General features: G+C 50.6%; 1 protein-coding gene across 3 annotated transcripts in view; it reads right to left on the reverse strand.

The window, feature by feature from the left end:
- Positions 1 to 20,013, reverse strand: part of LOC147121444 (1-phosphatidylinositol 4,5-bisphosphate phosphodiesterase beta-4-like) — a 911,912-nt gene that overhangs the window by 353,942 nt on the left and 537,957 nt on the right. The gene's annotated exons all lie outside the window — the stretch shown is intronic.

Below are 20,013 nucleotides of genomic sequence, written 5' to 3' on the forward strand. Positions count from 1 at the left end.
CTCACCTCTACTAGAATAGAGACACTCACCAACACAGGACCCACTTCAAATGGAATAGAGTCACTCACCCACACAGGAGTCACCTCTACTGTAATAGAGTATCTCCCCCACACAGGACTCACCTCTACTGGAATAGAGTCTCTCACCCACACAGGGCTCACCTCTACTGGAATAGAGTCTCTGCCCCACAAAGGACTCACCTCTACTGGAATAGAATCTCTCCCCCACACAAGACTCACCTCTACTGGAATAGAATCTCTCCACCACACGGGACTCACCTCTACTGGAATAGAATCTCTCTCCCACACAAGACTCGCCTCTACTTGAATAGAGTCTCTCACCGACACAAGACCCACCTCCGCTAGAATAGAGACACTCACCAACACAGGACCCACCTCTAATGGAATAGAGTCTCTTACCCACAGAGGACTCAGCTCTACTGGAATAGAGTTTCTCACCCACAGAGGACTCACTTCTACTAGAATAGGGTCTCTCACCCACACAGGACTCACCTCTACTGGAATAGAGTCTCTCCCCCACACAGGACTCACCTGTATTGGAATAGATGGTCTCCCCCATACAGTACTCACCTCTACACATGGGGTCTCGCACCCACACAGGACCCACCTCTAAAGGAATAGAGTCTCTTACCCAATGAGGACCCTCCTCTACTGGAACAGGGTCCCTCACATGGAAACATAGATGATAGGAGGAGTAGGCCATTCGGCCCCTCGAACCTGCTCCGCCATTCAATGTGATCATGGCTGATCATCAAAATTCAGTACCCGGTCCCTGCTTTCTCCCCATACCCCTTGATCCCTTTAGCCTTAAGAAATATATCCAACTCCTTCTTGAATATATTTAATGAATTGGCCTCTACTGCCTTCTGTGGTAGAGAATTCCACAGGTTCACCACTCTCTGGGTGAAGAAATTCCTCCTAATTTCTGTCATAAAATGGCCTACCCCTTATCCTTAGACTGTGACCCCTGGTTCTGGACTTCCCGACCATCGGGAAGATCCTTCCAGCATCTAGTCTGTCTAGTCCTGTTAGAATTTTATAAGTTTCGATGAGATCCCCTCTCATTCTTCTAAACTCCAGCGAGTACAAGTCCAATCAATCCAATCTCTCCTCATACGGCATTCCTGCCATCCCAGGTATCAGCCTGGTGAATCTTCGCTGAACTCCTTCCATGGCAAGAACATCCTTCCTCAGATAAGGCGACCAAAACTGCACACAATACTCAAGATGTGGTCTCACCAAGGCCCTGTACAACTGCAGCAAGACATCCTTGTTCCTGTACTCAAACCCTCTCGCTACGAAGGCCAACATACCATTTGCCTTCTTAACCGCCTGCTGCACCTGCATGCTTACCTTCAGAGACTGGTACACAAGGACACCCAGGTCTTGTTGCACTTCCCCTTCTCCCAATCTATTGCCATTCAGATAATAATCTGCCTTCCTGTTTTTGCCACCAAAGTGGATAACCTCGCATTTATCCACGTTATATTGCATTTGCCATGCTTCTGCCCAATCACCCAACCTGTCCAAATCATCCTGGAGTTTCTCGGCATCCTCCTCACAGCACACACACCCACCCAGCTTTGTGTCGTCTGCAAATTTGGAGATATTACATCTAGTTCCCTTGTCTAGATCATTAATATATATTGTGATTAGCTGGGGTCCAAGGACCGATCCCTGCGGTACCCCACTAGTCACTGCCTGCCACTCGAAAAAGACCCGTTTATTCGAACTCTTTGCTTTCTGTCTGCCAACCAGTTCTCTATCCAAGTCAGTACCTTGCTCCCAATCCCATGTGCCTTAACTTTACACGCTAATCTCTTATGCGGGACCTTATCGAAAGCCTTCTGAAAGTCCAAATACACTGGTTCTCCCTTATCTATTTTACCAGTTACATCCTCAAAAAATTCCACTAGATTCGTCAAGCACGATTTACCCTTTATAAATCCATGTTGACTTTGTCCGATCCTGTCACTGTTTTCCAAGTGCTCTGCTATTACATCTTTTATAATGGACTCTAGCATTTTCCCCACTACCGAAGTCAGTCTTACCGGTCTGTAATTCCCCGTTTTCTCTCTACCACCTTTTTTGAATAGTGGGGTAACATTAGCTACCCTCCAATCCATGGGTACTGTTCCAGATTCCATCGAATGTTGGAAGATGATCAGCAATGCATCTACTATTTCTAGGGCCACTTCCTTAAGTACCCTAGGATTTAGATTGTCCGGCCCTGGGGATTTATCGGCCTTCAATCCCATCAATTTCCTTAACACCATTTCCCTACAAATACTGATTTCTTTCAGTTCCTCCCTTTCATCAGACCCTATGTTCCCTGACATCTCTGGGCAGTTATTTGTGTCCTCCTTTGTGAAGACAGAACCAAAATATATATTTAATTGGTCTGCCATTTCTTTGTTCCCCATTATAAATTCCCCTGATTCTGACTGCAAGGGACGTATGCTTGACTTCACCAATCTTTTTCTCTTCACATATTTATAAAAGCTTTTACAGTCAGTTTTTATGTTCCCTGCAAGCTTACTCTCATATTCTATTTTCCCCTTCTTAATTAATCCCTTTGTCCTCCTTTGTTGAATCCTAAACTGCTCCCAATCCTCAGGTTTACTGCTTTTTCTGGCCAATTTATATGTCCGCTCCTTGGATCTTGTGCTATCCCTAATTTCCCTTGTTAGCCACGGTTGAGTCACCTTTTTTGATTTATTTTTATGCCAAACTGGGATGAACAAATTCTGTAGTTCATCCATGCGGTCTTTGAATGTTTGCCATTGCCTATCCACCGTCAACCCTTTGAGTGACATTCCCCAATCAATCCTACCCAACGCGCGCCTCAGACCATCGTAGTTTCCTTTATTTAAATTCAGGACCCTAGTCTCTGAGTCAACAACTTCATTCTGCATCTTAATGAAGAATTCTATCATATTATGATCGCTCCGACCCAAGGGGCCTTGTACAACAAGATTGTTAATTAATCCTTTCTCGTTACATAATACCCAGTCTAAGATGGCCTGATCTCTGGTTGGTTCCTCGACATATTGGTCCAGGAAACCATCCCGTAAACACTCCAGGAATTCCTCCTCCACAATATTGTTACTAATTTGGTTAGCCCTATTTATATGTAGATTAAAGTCACCCATGATGACGGCTGTGCCCTTATTGCACGCTTCTCTAATTTCCCTTTGAATGCCATCCCCAACCTCCGCATTACTGTTTGGAGGTCTATATACCACTCCCACTAAAGTTTTCTGCCCCTTGGTATTTCTCAGTTCTACCCATACAGATTCCACATCATCAGAGCTAACATCCTTCCTTACAATTGTGTTAATCCCTTCTTTAACCAGCAATGCGACCCCACCTCCCTTTCCTTTTTGCCTATCTTTCCTGAATATTGAATACCCCTGGATGTTGAGTTCCCAGCCTTGGCCACCCTGGAGCCATGTTTCCGTAATCCCAATCAAATCATAATCATTTACTTCTATTTGCGCAACTAATTCATCCACCTTATTACGAATGCTCCTCGCATTAAGACACAAAGCCTTCAGGCTTGTTTTTTTAACGCTCTTAGACCTATTAGAATTATTATTTACTGTGGCCATGTTTGATTTAAACTGTTGATTTCTCTGACTGCCACTTTTGTTTTTCTCCTTCCTATCTTTGGCTTTTATCCTTGTTTCCCTTTCCTCTGTCCCTCTGCTCAGGTTCCCAACCCCCTGCCATTTTAGTTTAAACCCTCCCCCAGAGCACTAGCAAACACTCCCCCTAGGACATCGGTCCCGGTCCTGCCCAGGTGCAAACCATCTGGTTTGAACTGGTCCCACCTCCCCCAGAACCGGTTCCAATGTCCCAGGAATTTGAATCTCTCCCCCTCACACCATTCTTCTTGCCACGTATTCATCTGAAATATCCTTCTATTTCTACTCTGACTAGCACGTGGCACTGGTAGCAATCATGAGATTACTAACTTTGAGGTCCTATTTTTTTATTTACCTCCTAACTCCCTATATTCAGCTTTTAGGACCTCATCCCATTTTTTACCTATATCGTTGGTATCTATATGCACCATGACAACTGGCTGTTCACCCTCCCCTTCCAAAATGTTCTGCAGCCGCTCTGAGACATCAGGGAGGCAACACACCATCCTGGAGTCTCGTTTGCGGCCGCAGAAACACCTATCTATTCCCCTTACAATAGAATCCCCTATTACTATAGCTCTACCCCTCTTTTTCCTCCTGTCCTGTGCAGCAGAACCACCCCTGGTGCCAGGAAGTTGGCTGCTGCTGCCTTCCTCTGATAAGCCATCCCCCCAACAGTACTCAAAGTGTTGTATCTGTTTGAGAGGGGGATGTCCACAGGGGACCCCTGCACTACCTGCCTGTGCCTAGTACTCTGTCTGTTGGTCACCCATTCCCTTTCTGCCTGTCCAACCTTTGCCTGCAGTGTGACCAACTGATCAAACGTGCTATTCTCGACGTCCTCAGCATTGCGAATGGTCCAGTATGAATCCAATCGCAGCTCCAGCACCACAATGCGGTCTGCCAGTAGCTGCAGCTGGACACACTTCCTGAAAAATGGTTGTCAGGGACACAGGAAGTGTCCCTGAGTTCCCACATATCGCAGGAGGAGCATACCACGGCACCGGGCTGTCCTGCCATGACTTACCCTTTAGTTAATTGCAATTAAATTAAATCAAATCAATCCCCAAAATTTCACTACAGTTAAATGATATATTTAAGGCTCCTGGTTTACAAACAGTCCCCGCTACACCACAGAGAGCTTAGAAACTATAAACCACAGAGTTAAAGTTTAACAAGAGAGAAATACTCACCAACCAATCACTTACCTGCTTTCTGGTGACGTCACACTTCGATTACTTTTTACTTCTCTCCCTCTCTGTGAGATTGGAGATCAGTATGATGTGAGGCCTACCTGGTCTCTTGGAGCCTTTTATAGCCCCGCTGCTGCCGCTGAAATTCCCGCCGACGCTGTGAGGTCTACCTGGTCTCTTGGAGCCTTTTGTAGTCGCTCTGCCGCCGCTGAAATTCCTGCCGACGCTGTGAGGACTACCTGGTCTCTTGGAGCCTTTTATAGCCCCACTGCCGCCGCTGAAATTCCCGCTCACCCACAGAGGAATCACCTCTACTGGAATAGACTCTCTCACCCACAGAGGAATCACCTCTACTGGAATAGACTCTCTCACCCACAGAGGAATCACCTCTACTGGAATAGACTCTCTCACCCACAGAGGAATCGCCTCGACTGGAATAGACTCTCTCACCCACAGAGGAATCACCTCTACTGGAATAGACTCTCTCACCAACACAGGACCCACCTCTGCTGGAATAGAGTCTCTCACCCACAGAGGAAACATTACTACTGGAATAGAGTGTCTCAACCGCACAGGACTCACCTTTACTACATCAACACAGGACTCACCTCTAATGGAATAGAGTCACTCACCCACAGAGGACTCACCTCTACTGGAATAGAGTCACTCACCCACACAGGACTCACCTCTACTGGAATAGAGTCTCTGCCCCACAAAGGGCTCACCTCTACTGGAATAGAATCTCTCCCCCACACAGGACTCCCCTCTACTGGAATAGAATATCTCTCCCACACAGGACTCACCTCTACTGGAATAGAATCTCTCCACCACACAGGACTCCCCTCTACTGGAATAGAATCTCTCCACCACACAGGACTCCCCTCTACTGGAATAGAATATCTCTCCCACACAGGACTCACCTCTACTGGAATACAGTCTCTCACCCACAGAGGACTCATCTCTACTGGAATAGAGCCCCTCACCCACACAGAACTCACCTCTGCTGGAATAGAGACTCTTACCCACACAGGACTCACCTCTACTGGAATAGAGGCTCTCATCCACACAGGACTCACCTCTACTGGAATAGAGTCTCTCTCCCACACAGGACTCACCTCTACTGGAATACAGTCTCTCACCCACACAGGACTCACCTCTACTGAAATAAAGTCTCTCACCCACAAAGGACTCCTCTCTACTGGAAAAGAGCCCCTCACCCACACAGGACTCACCTCCGCTGGGATAGAGTCTCCGACCCACACAGGACTCACCTCTAATGGAATAGAGTCTGTCATCCACACAGGACTCACCTCTACTGGAATAGAGTCTCTCAACCACACAGGGCTCACCTCTAATGGAATAGACTCTGTTACCTACAGAGGATTCACCTCTACTGGAATAGACTCTCTCTCCCACAGAGGACTCACTTCTACTGGAATAGACTCTCTCTCCCACACAGGACTCGCCTCTAGTTGAATTGATGGTCTCACACACACACAGGACTCATCTCTACTGGAATCAAGTTTCTCGCCCACACAGGATTCACCTCTACTGGAATAGAGTCTCTCCCCCACACAGGACCCACCTCTACTGGAATAGAGTCTCTCCCCGACACAGGACCCACCTCTACTGGAATAGTGTCTCTCCCCCACACAGGACTCCCCTCTACTGGAATAGAGTCCGTCACACACAGAGTACTCACCTCTACTGGAATAGAGTCTCTCATCCACAAAGGACTCACTTCTACTGGAACAGAGTCTCTCTCCCACACAGGACTCGCCTCTAGTTGAAGTGATGGTCTCATACACACACAGGACTCACCTCTACTGGAATAGTTTCTCACCCACACAGGACTCACCTCTACTGGAATAGAGTTTCTCACCCACACAGGACTCACCTCTACTGGAATAGAGTTTTTCACCCACACAGGACTCACCTCTACTGGAATAGATGGTCTCCCCCACACAGGACTCACCTCTACACATGGCGTCTCGCACCCACACAGGACTCACTTCTACCGGAATAAAGTCTCTCACAAAAACAGGACCCACCTCTAATGGAATATAGGCCTAGAAATTCAGTTGCGTTCGCCAGCCATTAGCGCCATAAGAGGAGTAGATTTCAAGCGCTAGGCACTTAGCGCCCGGGCGCAGGCCGATCTGCACCTACGCCCAACTACAGTTGACATTTAGCGCCAGCGCAAAGTGTTTGCACCCGCTCAGCTGCGCGCGCAGCTTATGACGTCATTTCGTCGTGCAACACTGTTTGTGCGCCCCAAACCGGAACTTCAGTGGCGCCCGCCCAATGTGGGCGTGGCGCTGTTAAGAACTGTGAAGTGGAACGCAGCAGAGGCCCTGCCGGCCTCGGGGAGCGCTAATTAAAGGGCACTCAGACTGGACTATAAAGGCCAGCCATTTTGCTGCAATGACTTTAGTGCTTTGGATTTCTGGACAGAGACCAAGGAACAGACCTTACTGATTTGGGACAACATAGGAGGTATTTTTGGCTTCTGGCCAGAGCTTGGAAATTTGACTCATTGTGATTTCACTGTTTGCAAGTATATTATGGGGGCTGCATGGGGTTCCAACCCTCAGTTCCAGCATTATGTGCGAAGGGCTCGCAGACGCTGTGTGAGAGGGGCAGCCATGCCTAGACGCAGAGGGGCCATCAGGCGTCGGCAACGTAGGCCTTACCCACTCAGGGAATACCGGCAGCAGGTGTCCTATCTCACCATGACTGCCGCGCATTGTGTTAAGAGGCTGCGCTTCAGAAGGGAGGTGGTTGCAGAGATCTGCCAGCTGCTTCACAGAGATCTGCGTCCACAGCTGATGTGCAGGACGTCTCTGTCGGTGGAAGTGAAGGTCACGGCGGCTCTGAACTTCTTTGCAAGCGGCTCCTTCCAAGCCGCTGCTGGGGACATAGCGAACATCTCCCAGTTCGCCGTGCATCGCTGCATCCGGCAGGTCACCGATGCCCTTTTCACAAGGAGACACCAATTCATCTCCTTCCCCATGACCCTAGAGAGGCAGGAGCAGCGTGCAGTCCGTTTTGCCAGGATCGCCGACTTCCCCATGGTGCAGGGCGCCATTGACTGCACGCATGTGGCTATGCGGGCACCTATCGACAATGCCGAGGATTACCGCAACCGGAAGGGCTACCATTCCCTCAATGTACAGCTGGTGTGTGACCACAGGCAGCGCATCCTAGCTGTCAATGCCCGCTTTCCAGGAAGCAGCCACGATGCATTTATCCTGCGCCAGACTACTGTGGCTGACATGTTCCAGGCACAGCCTCCCCCAAGGGGATGGTTTATCGGGTACAAGGGCTAGCCTTTGTGTACATGGCTCATGACCCCGCTCCGCGCGCCCAGGACCCCTGCTGAGGAGGCATACAACGAAAGCCATCAAGCCACAAGGAACATCATAGAGCAAACGATTGACGTCCTCAAGCAACGGTTCCGCTGCCTGGATCGTTCCGGCGGATCTCTACAGTATTCGCCGGATAGAGTCTCCCAGTTCGTCGTCGTTTACTGCATGCTGCACAACCTGGCTATCCGCAGGACTCAGGCACTGCCACCTCACGTTGGACCACCACCTCAGGAGGACGAGCAGGAGGACCATGAGGAGGAGGAGGAGGAGGAGTACCAGCCCAGGAGGGAGCCACAAGGTCCAAGGGCCGTCCGCCGGCGGCTTATTGAACGACACTTCTAGGCCCCCTCTCAGGGAATGGCTTGTGGCAATGAATGCACATGAATGCAGCCGCTCCGCAAGCCCTCAGCCGGTTAACGCAACAACCACTTGAAACATGACACATGGGCAAGCTGAATAAATAAAAAGCTTTACTTAACAAACTCAGGGCCCTTCCCACATGAAACACAAAAACAGACAACACCCCCAAAAAACAGTCAAAAACATATCTCACTCCCACAACCTGGGGAGGAATAACAAAACTTGTCCATCCAATTGGCCTTCATCCTCGGCCTTACCAAGACAAACCCCCCCATACAGAACACAAACACCCCCATCTAAAAAAACATTTGGCAACACACTCTACTTGGTGTGCCGAGAGGGCGAGTCCTTGTGCAGGCTTCTCCGGCCCCTGCCCGACCTGTTGCTCCGCCTCAACCTGGGCCCTGTGGGTGTTGCAAGGCTGGGGGAAGGCTCCTGAGGGGCACAAAGCGTGACGGCAGATGCCCTTGGGGGTCGGCCTAGACGAGCTCTGGCCCTGGAGGGGCCGGCTGCTGACTGCTGCAGCTGTGGCTGGGCAGCATCAGTCTCTCCAGCAGCTCGTCGCAGCTTTGCTGGGGGAGTGGCAGTGGCGGCTGCAGCAATGGGGGCAAGCTGGCTGATGCCAGGCGCTCGCTGGTCGCCAGAGACACTGGCACTCGGCCGGGCTGGCACTGCAGCAAGCGCAGCAATCTGGTGAAGCCCAGACCGCTGTGCTGCAGCAGCGCGGCGGGTGCCCTGGCGATGCGTCCGTGACACAGCGAGTGTGGCAGAAGTGAGTGCCCGTACTGCCCTGGTCTGTGCCCGCATCAGACCAGCCAGTGTCTGCACGGCACCACTCATGAACTCTCGACTCGCGTCCTGTGCTGCCGCGAGTTGTTCGACACCCCTGGCCTGTGAGTCTCCTAAATCGGCCACACTATGAGCAAGGGACTCAATGGCCTGAGGCAACTGTCCCACAACCCCCATGAACTCGGTGTGGCGCCGCTCCGAATCCGCGGACATTTGATCAAGGAGGCGCACCTCCTGGGCGAGGACCATCTTCGGACTGGAGGCCGGACTCTCCCTCTGGGGAGAAGGCCGCCGAGCTGGCCGACCCTTCCCGCGTGGCTGCACGCCACTGGGCCCAGCAACTGCCCTCCCCTGCAACACTTCCCCCCTCTGGGGAGAAGGCAGCCATGCTGCCCGACCCTTCCCGCGTGGCTGCACGCCACTGGGCCCAGCAACTGCCCTCCCCTGCAACACTTCCCCCCTCTGGGGAGAAGGCAGCCGTGCTGCCCGACCCTTCCCGCGTGGCTGCACGCCACTGGGCACAGGAGCTACACCCCCCTGCAACACTTCCCCCTGGCTCTCCTCCAGGCAAGACGTGTCCCCTCCATTGCCATCCCCTGGCACGGATGAGGGTTCCCCCGATGTGCCGCCTTCCTCTTGGTCCTCGTCGTCCTCCTCTTCCGAGGGACTGACACTCGCGGCTTCAGGGACCTCCTCCTCACCAGCTGAAAGCAGGAAGGCGCAAGAGTAGCTTTAGAGTGAGGACAGGGCGTCAGCGAGGGAGGCATGAGTGGTGGCATTATGCGCATTGGTGGGACAGTGGCAAAGGATGTAGATCTGAAGCGCAAGGGGAACGAGAGAGGTCCAAACGGTCATGTCCTTACCATTGGGGCCCAGCACAGGGTCGGCATCTCCAATAGCAACGGGGCCAATCACCCGGGCACGCATGAGTCGAGCCACGCGCTCCTCCAGGTCACTGAGCTCCTGGAACTGGACACGGCCTCCCCCGGTGACAGTCCGGCTCTTCAGATTCTGCGCCAGCTTGGCCTGCAAGAGAAAGGACGGCCTCTAAGTACAGTGTGGTGCCCTGTTGTTGTGTGCACTGCCTCCCATGGTCGAATAGCTTGGCCAGTGTGTCAAGTGCAGAAAGTGCTACTGATGATCATGCCAGTGCCATAGCTGCTGGAGGAGGGCTGGCCATTAGGCCTTTGAGGTCCCTTTGCCCATAATGTGAGGTGCACATGCAAGGATGAGGAGGACACTGGAAAGGGTACTCACCCTGACCAACCGAGTGAGGTCGTTGAACTTCTTGCGGCATTGGTCACCAGTCCTGGGGACATCGCTGTTGGCTGTGACCCTCTGGGCAATTTCCCTCCAGGCTCTCCTGTACAGCCTCTTGGGAGCTTTCTTGCCACTGTCCGGGCACAAGATATCTCTTCTCTTCTCCAAACCCCTAAGCAGCACCCTCAAAGCATGCTCTGAGAAGCGCTGCGCTCGTTCACGGGCCTTCTGCATGGCTTCAGGCGCTATTTGGGTCCAGCAGCAGTGTTCAGGCCTAGCTGGAGGGCTGCAGTATCCAGGGCGTGGCAGCAGACCAAGTCGACCCTTCCCCCTTTAAGAGCTGGCCGGCGTCAGGGTGTCTGCTGTCAATCAAAACATGACCGCACCTGCGCTGCGCCCGGCCTCGGCGTTATCACTCTGCACCGCCGGCTTAGCGCCTAAAGATAGGGGTGCAACGCCAGTTTCAGCGCTCGCCCAAACTCCTTGGCCAAAGCTACTGAATATCGGCGAAGTGGCCTCCACTTTCCGGCGGGCGCTAACTTTAGCGCCCGCCCGAATTTACCACTCCAAAAGTGGCTATACTGAATTTCTAGGCCATAGTCTCTTACCCAATGAGGACCCTCCTCTACTGGAATAAGGTCTCTCACCCACAGAGGAATCACATCTACTAGAATAGACTCTCTCACCCACAGACGACTCACCACTACTGGAATAGAGTCTCTCACCCACACAGGACCCACCTCTAATGGAATAGAGCCTCTCACTGACACAGGACCCACCTCTACTGGAATAGAGTCTCTTACCCACAGATGAATCACCTCTAATGGAATAGAGACACTCACCAACACAGGACCCACTTCTAATGGAATAGAGTCACCTCTACTGGAATAGAGTATCTCCCCAACACAGGACTTACCTCTACTGGAATAGAGTCTCTCACCCACACAGGGCTCACCTCTACTGGAATAGACTCTCTGTCCCACAAAGGACTCACCTGTACTGGAATAGAATCTCTCTCCCACACAGGACTCACCTCTACTGGAATAGACTCTCTGTCCCACAAAGGACTCACCTGTACTGGAATAGAATCTCTCTCCCACACAGGACTCACCTCTACTGGAATAGAGTCTCTCAACCACACAGGACTCACCTCTGCTAGAATAGAGACACTCACCAACACAGGACCCACCTCTAATGGAATAGAGTCTCTCATTGACACAAGACCCACCTCTAATGGAATACAATCTCTCCCCCACACAGGACTCACCTCTACTGGAATAGGGTCTCTCACCCACACAGGACTAAGCTCTACTGAAATAGAGCCCCTCACGCATAAAGCACTCACCTCTACTGGAATAGAACCTCTCACCCACACAGAACTCAACTCTACTGGAATAGAGTCTCTCACCCACACAGGACTCACATGTACTGGAATAGAGTCTCTCTCCCACACAGGACTCACCTCTAGTTCAATTGATGGTCTCACCCACACAGGACTCACCTCAACTGGAATAGTCTCTCACCAACACATGATCCACCTCTAATGGAATACAATCTCTCCCCCACACAGGGCTCACCTCTACTGTAATAGGGTCTCTCACCCACACAGGACTCAGCTCTACTGGAATAGAGTCTCTCACCCACACATGACTCACCTCTACTGGAATAGCGTGTCTCACCCACAGAGGACTCAACTCTACTGGAATATAGACCCTCACCGGCACAGGACTCACCTCTGCTGGAATAGAGTCTCTTACCCACACAGGACTCACCTCTACTGGAATAGTCTCTCACCCACACAGGACTCACCTCTCCTGGAATAGAGTCTCTCACTGACACAGGACTCACCTCTACTGGAATAGAGCCCCTCACCCACACAGGACTTACCGCTACTGGAATAGAGTCTCTCACCTACACAGGACTCACCTGTACTGGAATAGAGTCTCTCACCCACACAGGACTCACCTCGACTGGAATAGCATCTCTCACCGACACAGGACCCAGCTCTGCTGGAATAGAGTCTCTCACGAACACAGGAATCACCTCTGCTGGTATCGAGTGTCTCACCCACACAGGACTCACCTCTACTGGAATTGACTCTCTCAGCGACACAGGACACACGTCTACTGGAATAGAGTCTCTCCCCCACAAAGCACTCACCTCTACTGGACTAGAGTCTCTCACCCGCACAGGACTCACCTCGACTGGAATAGAGACACCCACCAACACAGGACTCACCTCTACTGGAATAGACTCTCTCCCCCGCACAGGATTCACCTCTACTGGAATAGAGTCTCTCACCCACACAAGACTCACCTCTACTAGAATAGAGTCTCTCACCCACAGAGGACTCACCTCTACTGGAATAGGGTCTCTCACCCACACAGGACTCAGCTCTACTGGAATAGAGTCTCTCACCCACACAGGACTCGCCTCTACTGGAATAGAGACTCCCCCCCCACACAGGACTCACCTCTACTGGAATAGAGTCCCTCACCGACACAGGACTCACCTCTGCTGGAATAGAGTCTCTTACCCACACAGGACTCACCTCTACTGGAATAGTCTCTCACCCACATAGGACTCACCTCTACTGGAATAGAGCCTGTCACTGACACAGGACTCACCTCTACTGGAATAGCGTCTCTCACCGACACAGGACCCACCTCTGCTGGAATAGAGTCTCTCACGAACAGAGGAATCACCTCTACTGGAATAGAGTCTCTCACCGACACAGGACACAGGTCTAGTGGAATAGAGTCTCTCACCAACACATGACTCAGCTCTACTGGAATAGAGCCCCTCACCGACACAGGACTCACCTCTGCTGGAATAGTCTCTTACCCACACAGGTCTCACCTCTAATGGAATAGAGGCTCTCATCCACCCAGGACTCACCTCAACTGGAATAGAGTCTCTCACCCACACAGGACTCACCTCTACTGGAATAGTCTCTCACACACACAGGACTCACCTCTACTGGAATAGAGTCTCTCACCCACAGACCACTCACCTCTACTGGAATAGAGCCCCTCACCCACACAGGACTCACCTCTGCTGGAATAGTGTCTTTCACCCACACAGAACTCACCTCTACTGGAATACAGTCTCTCACCCACACAAGACTCACCTCTACTGGAACAGAGTCTCTCACCCACAGAGGACTCACCTCTACTGGAATAGAGCCCCTCACCCACACAGGACTCACCTCTGCTGGAATAGTCTCTTACCCACACTGGACTCACCTCTACTGGAAAAGAGTCTCTTATCAACACAGGACTCACCTCTACTGGAATAGAGTCTCTCATTGACACAGGACCCACCTCTAATGGAATACAATCACTCCCCCACACAGGCCTCACCTCTACTGGAATAGAACCTCTCACCCACACAGGACTCACATGTACTGGAATAGAGTCTCTCACGCACACAGGACTCAGCTCTGCTGGAATAGAGTCTCTCACCCACACAGGACTCGCCTGTACAAGAATAGAGTCTCCCCCCCACACAGGACTCACCTCTACTGGAACAGAGTTTCTCACCAACACATGACCCACCTCTACTGGAATAGAGTGTCTCCCCCATTCAGGATTCACCTCCACTGGAATAGAGTCTGTCCCCACAGACGACTCACCTCTACTGGAATAGAGTCTCTCACCCACACATGACACACCTCTACTTGAATAGAGAGTCTCACCCACAGAGGACTCAACTCAACTGGAATAGAGCCCCTCACCGACACAGGACTCACCTCTGCTGGAATAGAGTCTCTTACCCACACAGGATTCACCTCTACTGGAATAGTCTCTCATCCACACAGGACTAACCTCTAGTGGAATAAATCTCTCACTGACACAGGACTCACCTCTACTGGAATAGAGCCCCTCACCCACAAAGCAGTCACCTCTACTGGAATAGAGTCCCTCACCCACACAGGACTCACCTCTACTGGAATAGAGTCTCTCCCCCACACAGGACTTACCTCTACTGGAATAGAGTCCCTCACCCACACAGGACTCACCTCTACTGGAATAGAGTCTCTCCCCCACACAGGACTTGCCTCTACTGGAATAGAGTCTCTCCCCCGCACAGGACTCACCTCTACTGGAATAGAGTCTCTCACCCACAGAGGACTCACCTCTGCTGGAATAGAGCCCCTCACCCACATAGGACTCACCTCTGCTGGAATAGTGTCTTTCGCCAACACAGGACTCACCTCTACTGGAATAGTGTCTTTCACCCACACAGGACTCACCTCTGCTGGAAAAGAGTCTCTCATCAACACAGGACTCACCTCTACTGGAATAGAGTCTCTCACCCACACTGGACTCACCTCTGCTGGAATAGTCTCTTACCCACACTGGACTCACCTCTACTGGAAAAGAGTCTCTCATCAACACAGGACTCACCTCTACTGGAATAGAGTCTCTCATTGACACAGGACCCACCTCTAATGGAATACAATCTCTCCCCCACACAGGACTCACCTCTACTGGAATAGAACCTCTCACCCACACAGGACTCACATGTACTGGAATAGAGTCTCTCACGCACACAGGACTCAGCTCTGCTGGAATAGAGTCTCCCCCCCACACAGGACTCACCTCTACTGGAACAGAGTTTCTCACCAACACATGACCCACCTCTACTGGAATAGAGTGTCTCCCCCATTCAGGATTCACCTCCACTGGAATAGAGTCTGTCCCCACAGACGACTCACCTCTACTGGAATAGAGTCTCTCACCCACACATGACACACCTCTACTTGAATAGAGAGTCTCACCCACAGAGGACTCAACTCAACTGGAATAGAGCCCCTCACCGACACAGGACTCACCTCTGCTGGAATAGAGTCTCTTACCCACACAGGATTCACCTCTACTGGAATAGTCTCTCATCCACACAGGACTAACCTCTAGTGGAATAAATCTCTCACTGACACAGGACTCACCTCTACTGGAATAGAGCCCCTCACCCACAAAGCAGTCACCTCTACTGGAATAGAGTCCCTCACCCACACAGGACTCACCTCTACTGGAATAGAGTCTCTCCCCCACACAGGACTTACCTCTACTGGAATAGAGTCCCTCACCCACACAGGACTCACCTCTACTGGAATAGAGTCTCTCCCCCACACAGGACTCACCTCTACTGGAATAGAGTCTCTCACCCACAGAGGACTCACCTCTGCTGGAATAGAGCCCCTCACCCACATAGGACTCACCTCTGCTGGAATAGTGTCTTTCACCAACACAGGACTCACCTCTACTGGAATAGTGTCTTTCACCCACACAGGACTCACCTCTGCTGGAAAAGAGTCTCTCATCAACACAGGACTCACCTCTACTGGAATAGAGTCTCTCACCCACACTGGACTCACCTCTACTGGAATAGAGTGTCTCACCCACACAGGACTCACCTCTACTGGAATAGAGACTCTCACCCACACACGACTCACCTCTACTGCAATAGAGCCCCTTACCCACACAGGACTCACCTCTACTGGAATAGAGTCTCTCACCCACAGAAGACTCATCTCTACTGGAATAGAGCCCCTCACCCACACAGGACTCACCTCTACTGGAATAGAGTCTCTCACCCACACAGGTCTCACCTCTACTAGAATAGAGTCTCTCACCCACAGGGGACTCACCTCTACTGGAATAGAGCCCCTCACCGACACAGGACTCACCTCTGCTGGACTAGTCTCTTACCTACACAGGACTCACCTCTACTGGAAAAGAGTCTCTCATTGGCACAGGACCCACCTCTAATGGAATACAATCTCTCCCCCACACAGGACTCAGCTCTACTGGAATAGAGTCTCTCACCCACACATGACTCACCTCTACTGGAATAAAGTCATTCACCCACAGAGGACTAATCTTTCCTGGAATAGAGTCTCTCACCCACAGAGGACTCACCTCTACTGGAATAGAGTCTCTCATTGACACAGGACCCACCTCTAATGGAATACAATCTCTCCCCCACACAGGACTCAGCTCTACTGGAATAGAGTCTCTCACCAACACATGACCCACCTCTACTGGAATAGTGTCTCCCCCATTCAGGATTCAGCTCCACTGGAATAGAGTCTGTCCCCACAGACGACTCACCTCTACTGGAATAGAGTCTCTCACCCACACATGACTCACCTCTACTGGAATAGAGTCTCTCACCCACAGAGGACTCAACTTTACTGGAATAGAGCCCCTCACCGACACAGGACTCACCTCTGCTGGAATAGTGTGTCTCCCCCACAGAGGACTCAACTTTACTGGAATAGAGCCCCTCGCCCACACAGGACTCACCTCTACTGGAATAGAGTCTCTCACTGACACAGGACTCACCTCTACTGGAATAGAGCCCCTCACCCACAAAGCACTCACCTCTACTGGAATAGAGTCCCTCACCCACACAGGAGTCACCTCTACTGGAATAGAGTCTCTTACCCACACAGGACTCACCTCTACTGGAATAGAGTTTCTCCCCCGCACAGGACTCTCCTCTACTGGAATTGAGTCTCTCCCCTGCACAGGACTCACCTCTACTGGAATAGAGTCTCTCCCCCGCACAGGACTCATCTCTACTGGAATAGAGTCTCTCACCCACACAGGACTCACCTCTACTGGAATAGAGTCTCTCTCCCACACAGGACTCACCTCTACTGGAATAGAATCTCTCACCCACAGAGGACTCATCTTTACTGGAATAGAGCCCATCACCCACACAGGACTCACCTCTACTGGAATAGAGTCTCTCACCAACACATGACCCACCTCTACTGGAATAGTGTCTCCCCCATTCAGGATTCAGCTCCACTGGAATAGAGTCTGTCCCCACAGACGACTCACCTCTACTGGAATAGAGTCTCTCACCCACACATGACTCACCTCTACTGGAATAGAGTCTCTCCCCCACACAGGACCCACTTCTACTGGAATAGAATCTCTCACCCACAGAGAATTCACCTCTACTGGAATAGAGTCTCTCGTCCACACAGGTCTCACCTCTAATGGAATAGAGTCTCTTCCCTCACACAGGACTCACCTCTACTGGATGGAGTCTCTCACCCTCACAGGATTCACCAGGGCTGGCATGGTGTCTCCTACCCACACATATTTACAACCATTTTTGGTTGCACAGTGCCTTTATACATTTTGCTTTGTGTAGTTTTGGTCCATAATGGGAATGGCAATTTGGTTTCAAAATCCACAACTTCCTCCTTAAAATAGCTACTGGGTGTTATACCTGTGCCTCACAAGCATGCAGTTAGTAGTGAAGCAGTCGCACAGTTTATCTAACAGTTTGCATTAAAAACCAGCTTGCAAGCCTGTTCCATGGAAATGTTTGCCATTCCAACACAGATCATTTGAGAGTCAGGATTATGTACCTAATAAGGTCAATGAAGTGTATCATCTGGTAATGATTGCAGTATTACACCAACTAATATCTCTACTCTTTTTAATGTGATGGTTTATGTAACAATTGCAAATGAATTATAAGTTTATTTTAAAATAAACAGGAAACACTGAGATCAATTTAAATTGTATTGGACCTGAAATTGCGGACAGGGGCTTCCCGCGGCGAAGGCCCCCGATCTGCAAGAATAGTACGCACCTACCTGGTGCCTCCGTATCTTCGGACTCTTGTGGTCCTGGACCTGCAGGTGTTTGCCTGCATAAAAGCCCACGTATCCCGGGGCGCATGCGGTTCGCAAGTGTCCTATGGGATCACGTGGCCCAGCCCAACCAATGACAAAGGGCGATTCCTATTATGTTTATGGGGATTCCATTTATGTACAGAATCCCCATAAGCTTAATGAGAATGACATAAAAAATACATTTTCACACAACCTAAATAAAAATAAATCATGATGTTTAACATTAATTAAAATACAATTTAATTAAACATTTAAAACAAATTTTTAATTTTTTGAAAAATAAATTTAAACATTTTTAAAGGGGCCAAAAATAACCTAAACTAATTTTAAAGGTTTTTGAATGTTTAAATGATTTTTAAAATATTTATTTATGCCTGCTTTTACCAGACATGAGTGTTTCAGGGCCTTCGCTGGGCAGTAGGTGGGCAAATAGCCCAACCCTGCGCCAGCGAATGTTCCTTTTTGCTTCCGATTCATACGATCTGTCAAGCTGAAATTGCAAATTCCGGGTTTTCGCACATGCGCATCGTATGCAGAAACCCGGAACTTGCGGGGCACTTACGGCCGCGTATGTCGCGCGTACGCGGTCACAGGCCCCGGAAAATCCGGCCATTATCTCCTGTTATATGCATCCTTTAAACAAATTGAAATAGGAAGTAGCCCATTAAGCTCAGCACAAAGAATGTTGGTACCCCAACCGAAAGTCACAATTTATTTCAGTGGGGAATGTCTTCTGCTGTTGTTTAACAGCAACATCGGCAGATAAGACTGTTAGAACTAGTGAAAAAGAGAAATAAGTTTAAGTCATCAGATTTTCCCTTTATTGCAATTTTCTACCCCATCCCACAAAAAGGGCTAGATTTTCGTGGAGCCGTCTGGCAGGGTTTCAGGCGTGTGGGGGGGGGGAAAAACCGAATTTGGGGGTGCCGACACCATCCCGCCCAAAACCCCGCCCCACGTAAGTTTTAGGGGCGGCGGGTACCCGCCCCGCACTGGGACCCGCTGAAACCAGGCGGGAAGGGATTAGTGCCAATTAACTGCCTGTTAACAGGTAGTTAACAGGCAGTTTTTAGCCTAATCCCTATTTTGAGGGGTTTCGTGTGGGTTTCCCGACGGCTCCAAACCACACGAGGTTAGAGCAGGCGGGCCGTCGGGTTGAAGGAGTTGGAGGGGTCGCGATGTTGGCGCTCAGGTGAGTGATGGGTGCATGAGTGCAAAGGTAAGTGTGTTTGGTGTGTCTAAAGTGTGTAAAGAACTTTTACTTACCTGTACTTACCTTCACAGCCTTTCTTCCTGTAGCCGTCGTTTGTGCATCACTCAGCCGGTACTTAAAGCTGAATGGCTGCGATCTGTGAAAAGTGACAGCCTTCAGCTTTGAGTGCCGGTAAGAGTTCTAACTGAGTCTGTGCAGAATGACTCATGGTAGAACTCAGACTGTCAGTGTTTGACAGCTTCAAACAGCTGTGAAGCACTGATATTTCATCTGTCAAGAACTCTTGACAGATGAAATTTCAGTCTGTGACGTCACCTGTTGCCGGGTGGCCCTTAATTGGCCTGCTGAGCCCGCTGGGCGGGCTCAACAAGGTCAATCAAGGGAAAATCCCGCGGATTGGCCGGACGTCGAAGTAGGCGGGTCAAAAACCCGAAAGGGGAAGTCCCGCCTTCTTCCCGACAGGTTCGGGAAAATCTACCCCAAAGGGTAGTGAACTGGGT

The sequence above is a fragment of the Somniosus microcephalus genome, chromosome 3 (assembly GCF_052327205.1).
Source record: "Somniosus microcephalus isolate GS21.2 chromosome 3, FLI_Smic_1.0, whole genome shotgun sequence".
Lineage (NCBI taxonomy): Eukaryota > Metazoa > Chordata > Chondrichthyes > Squaliformes > Somniosidae > Somniosus > Somniosus microcephalus.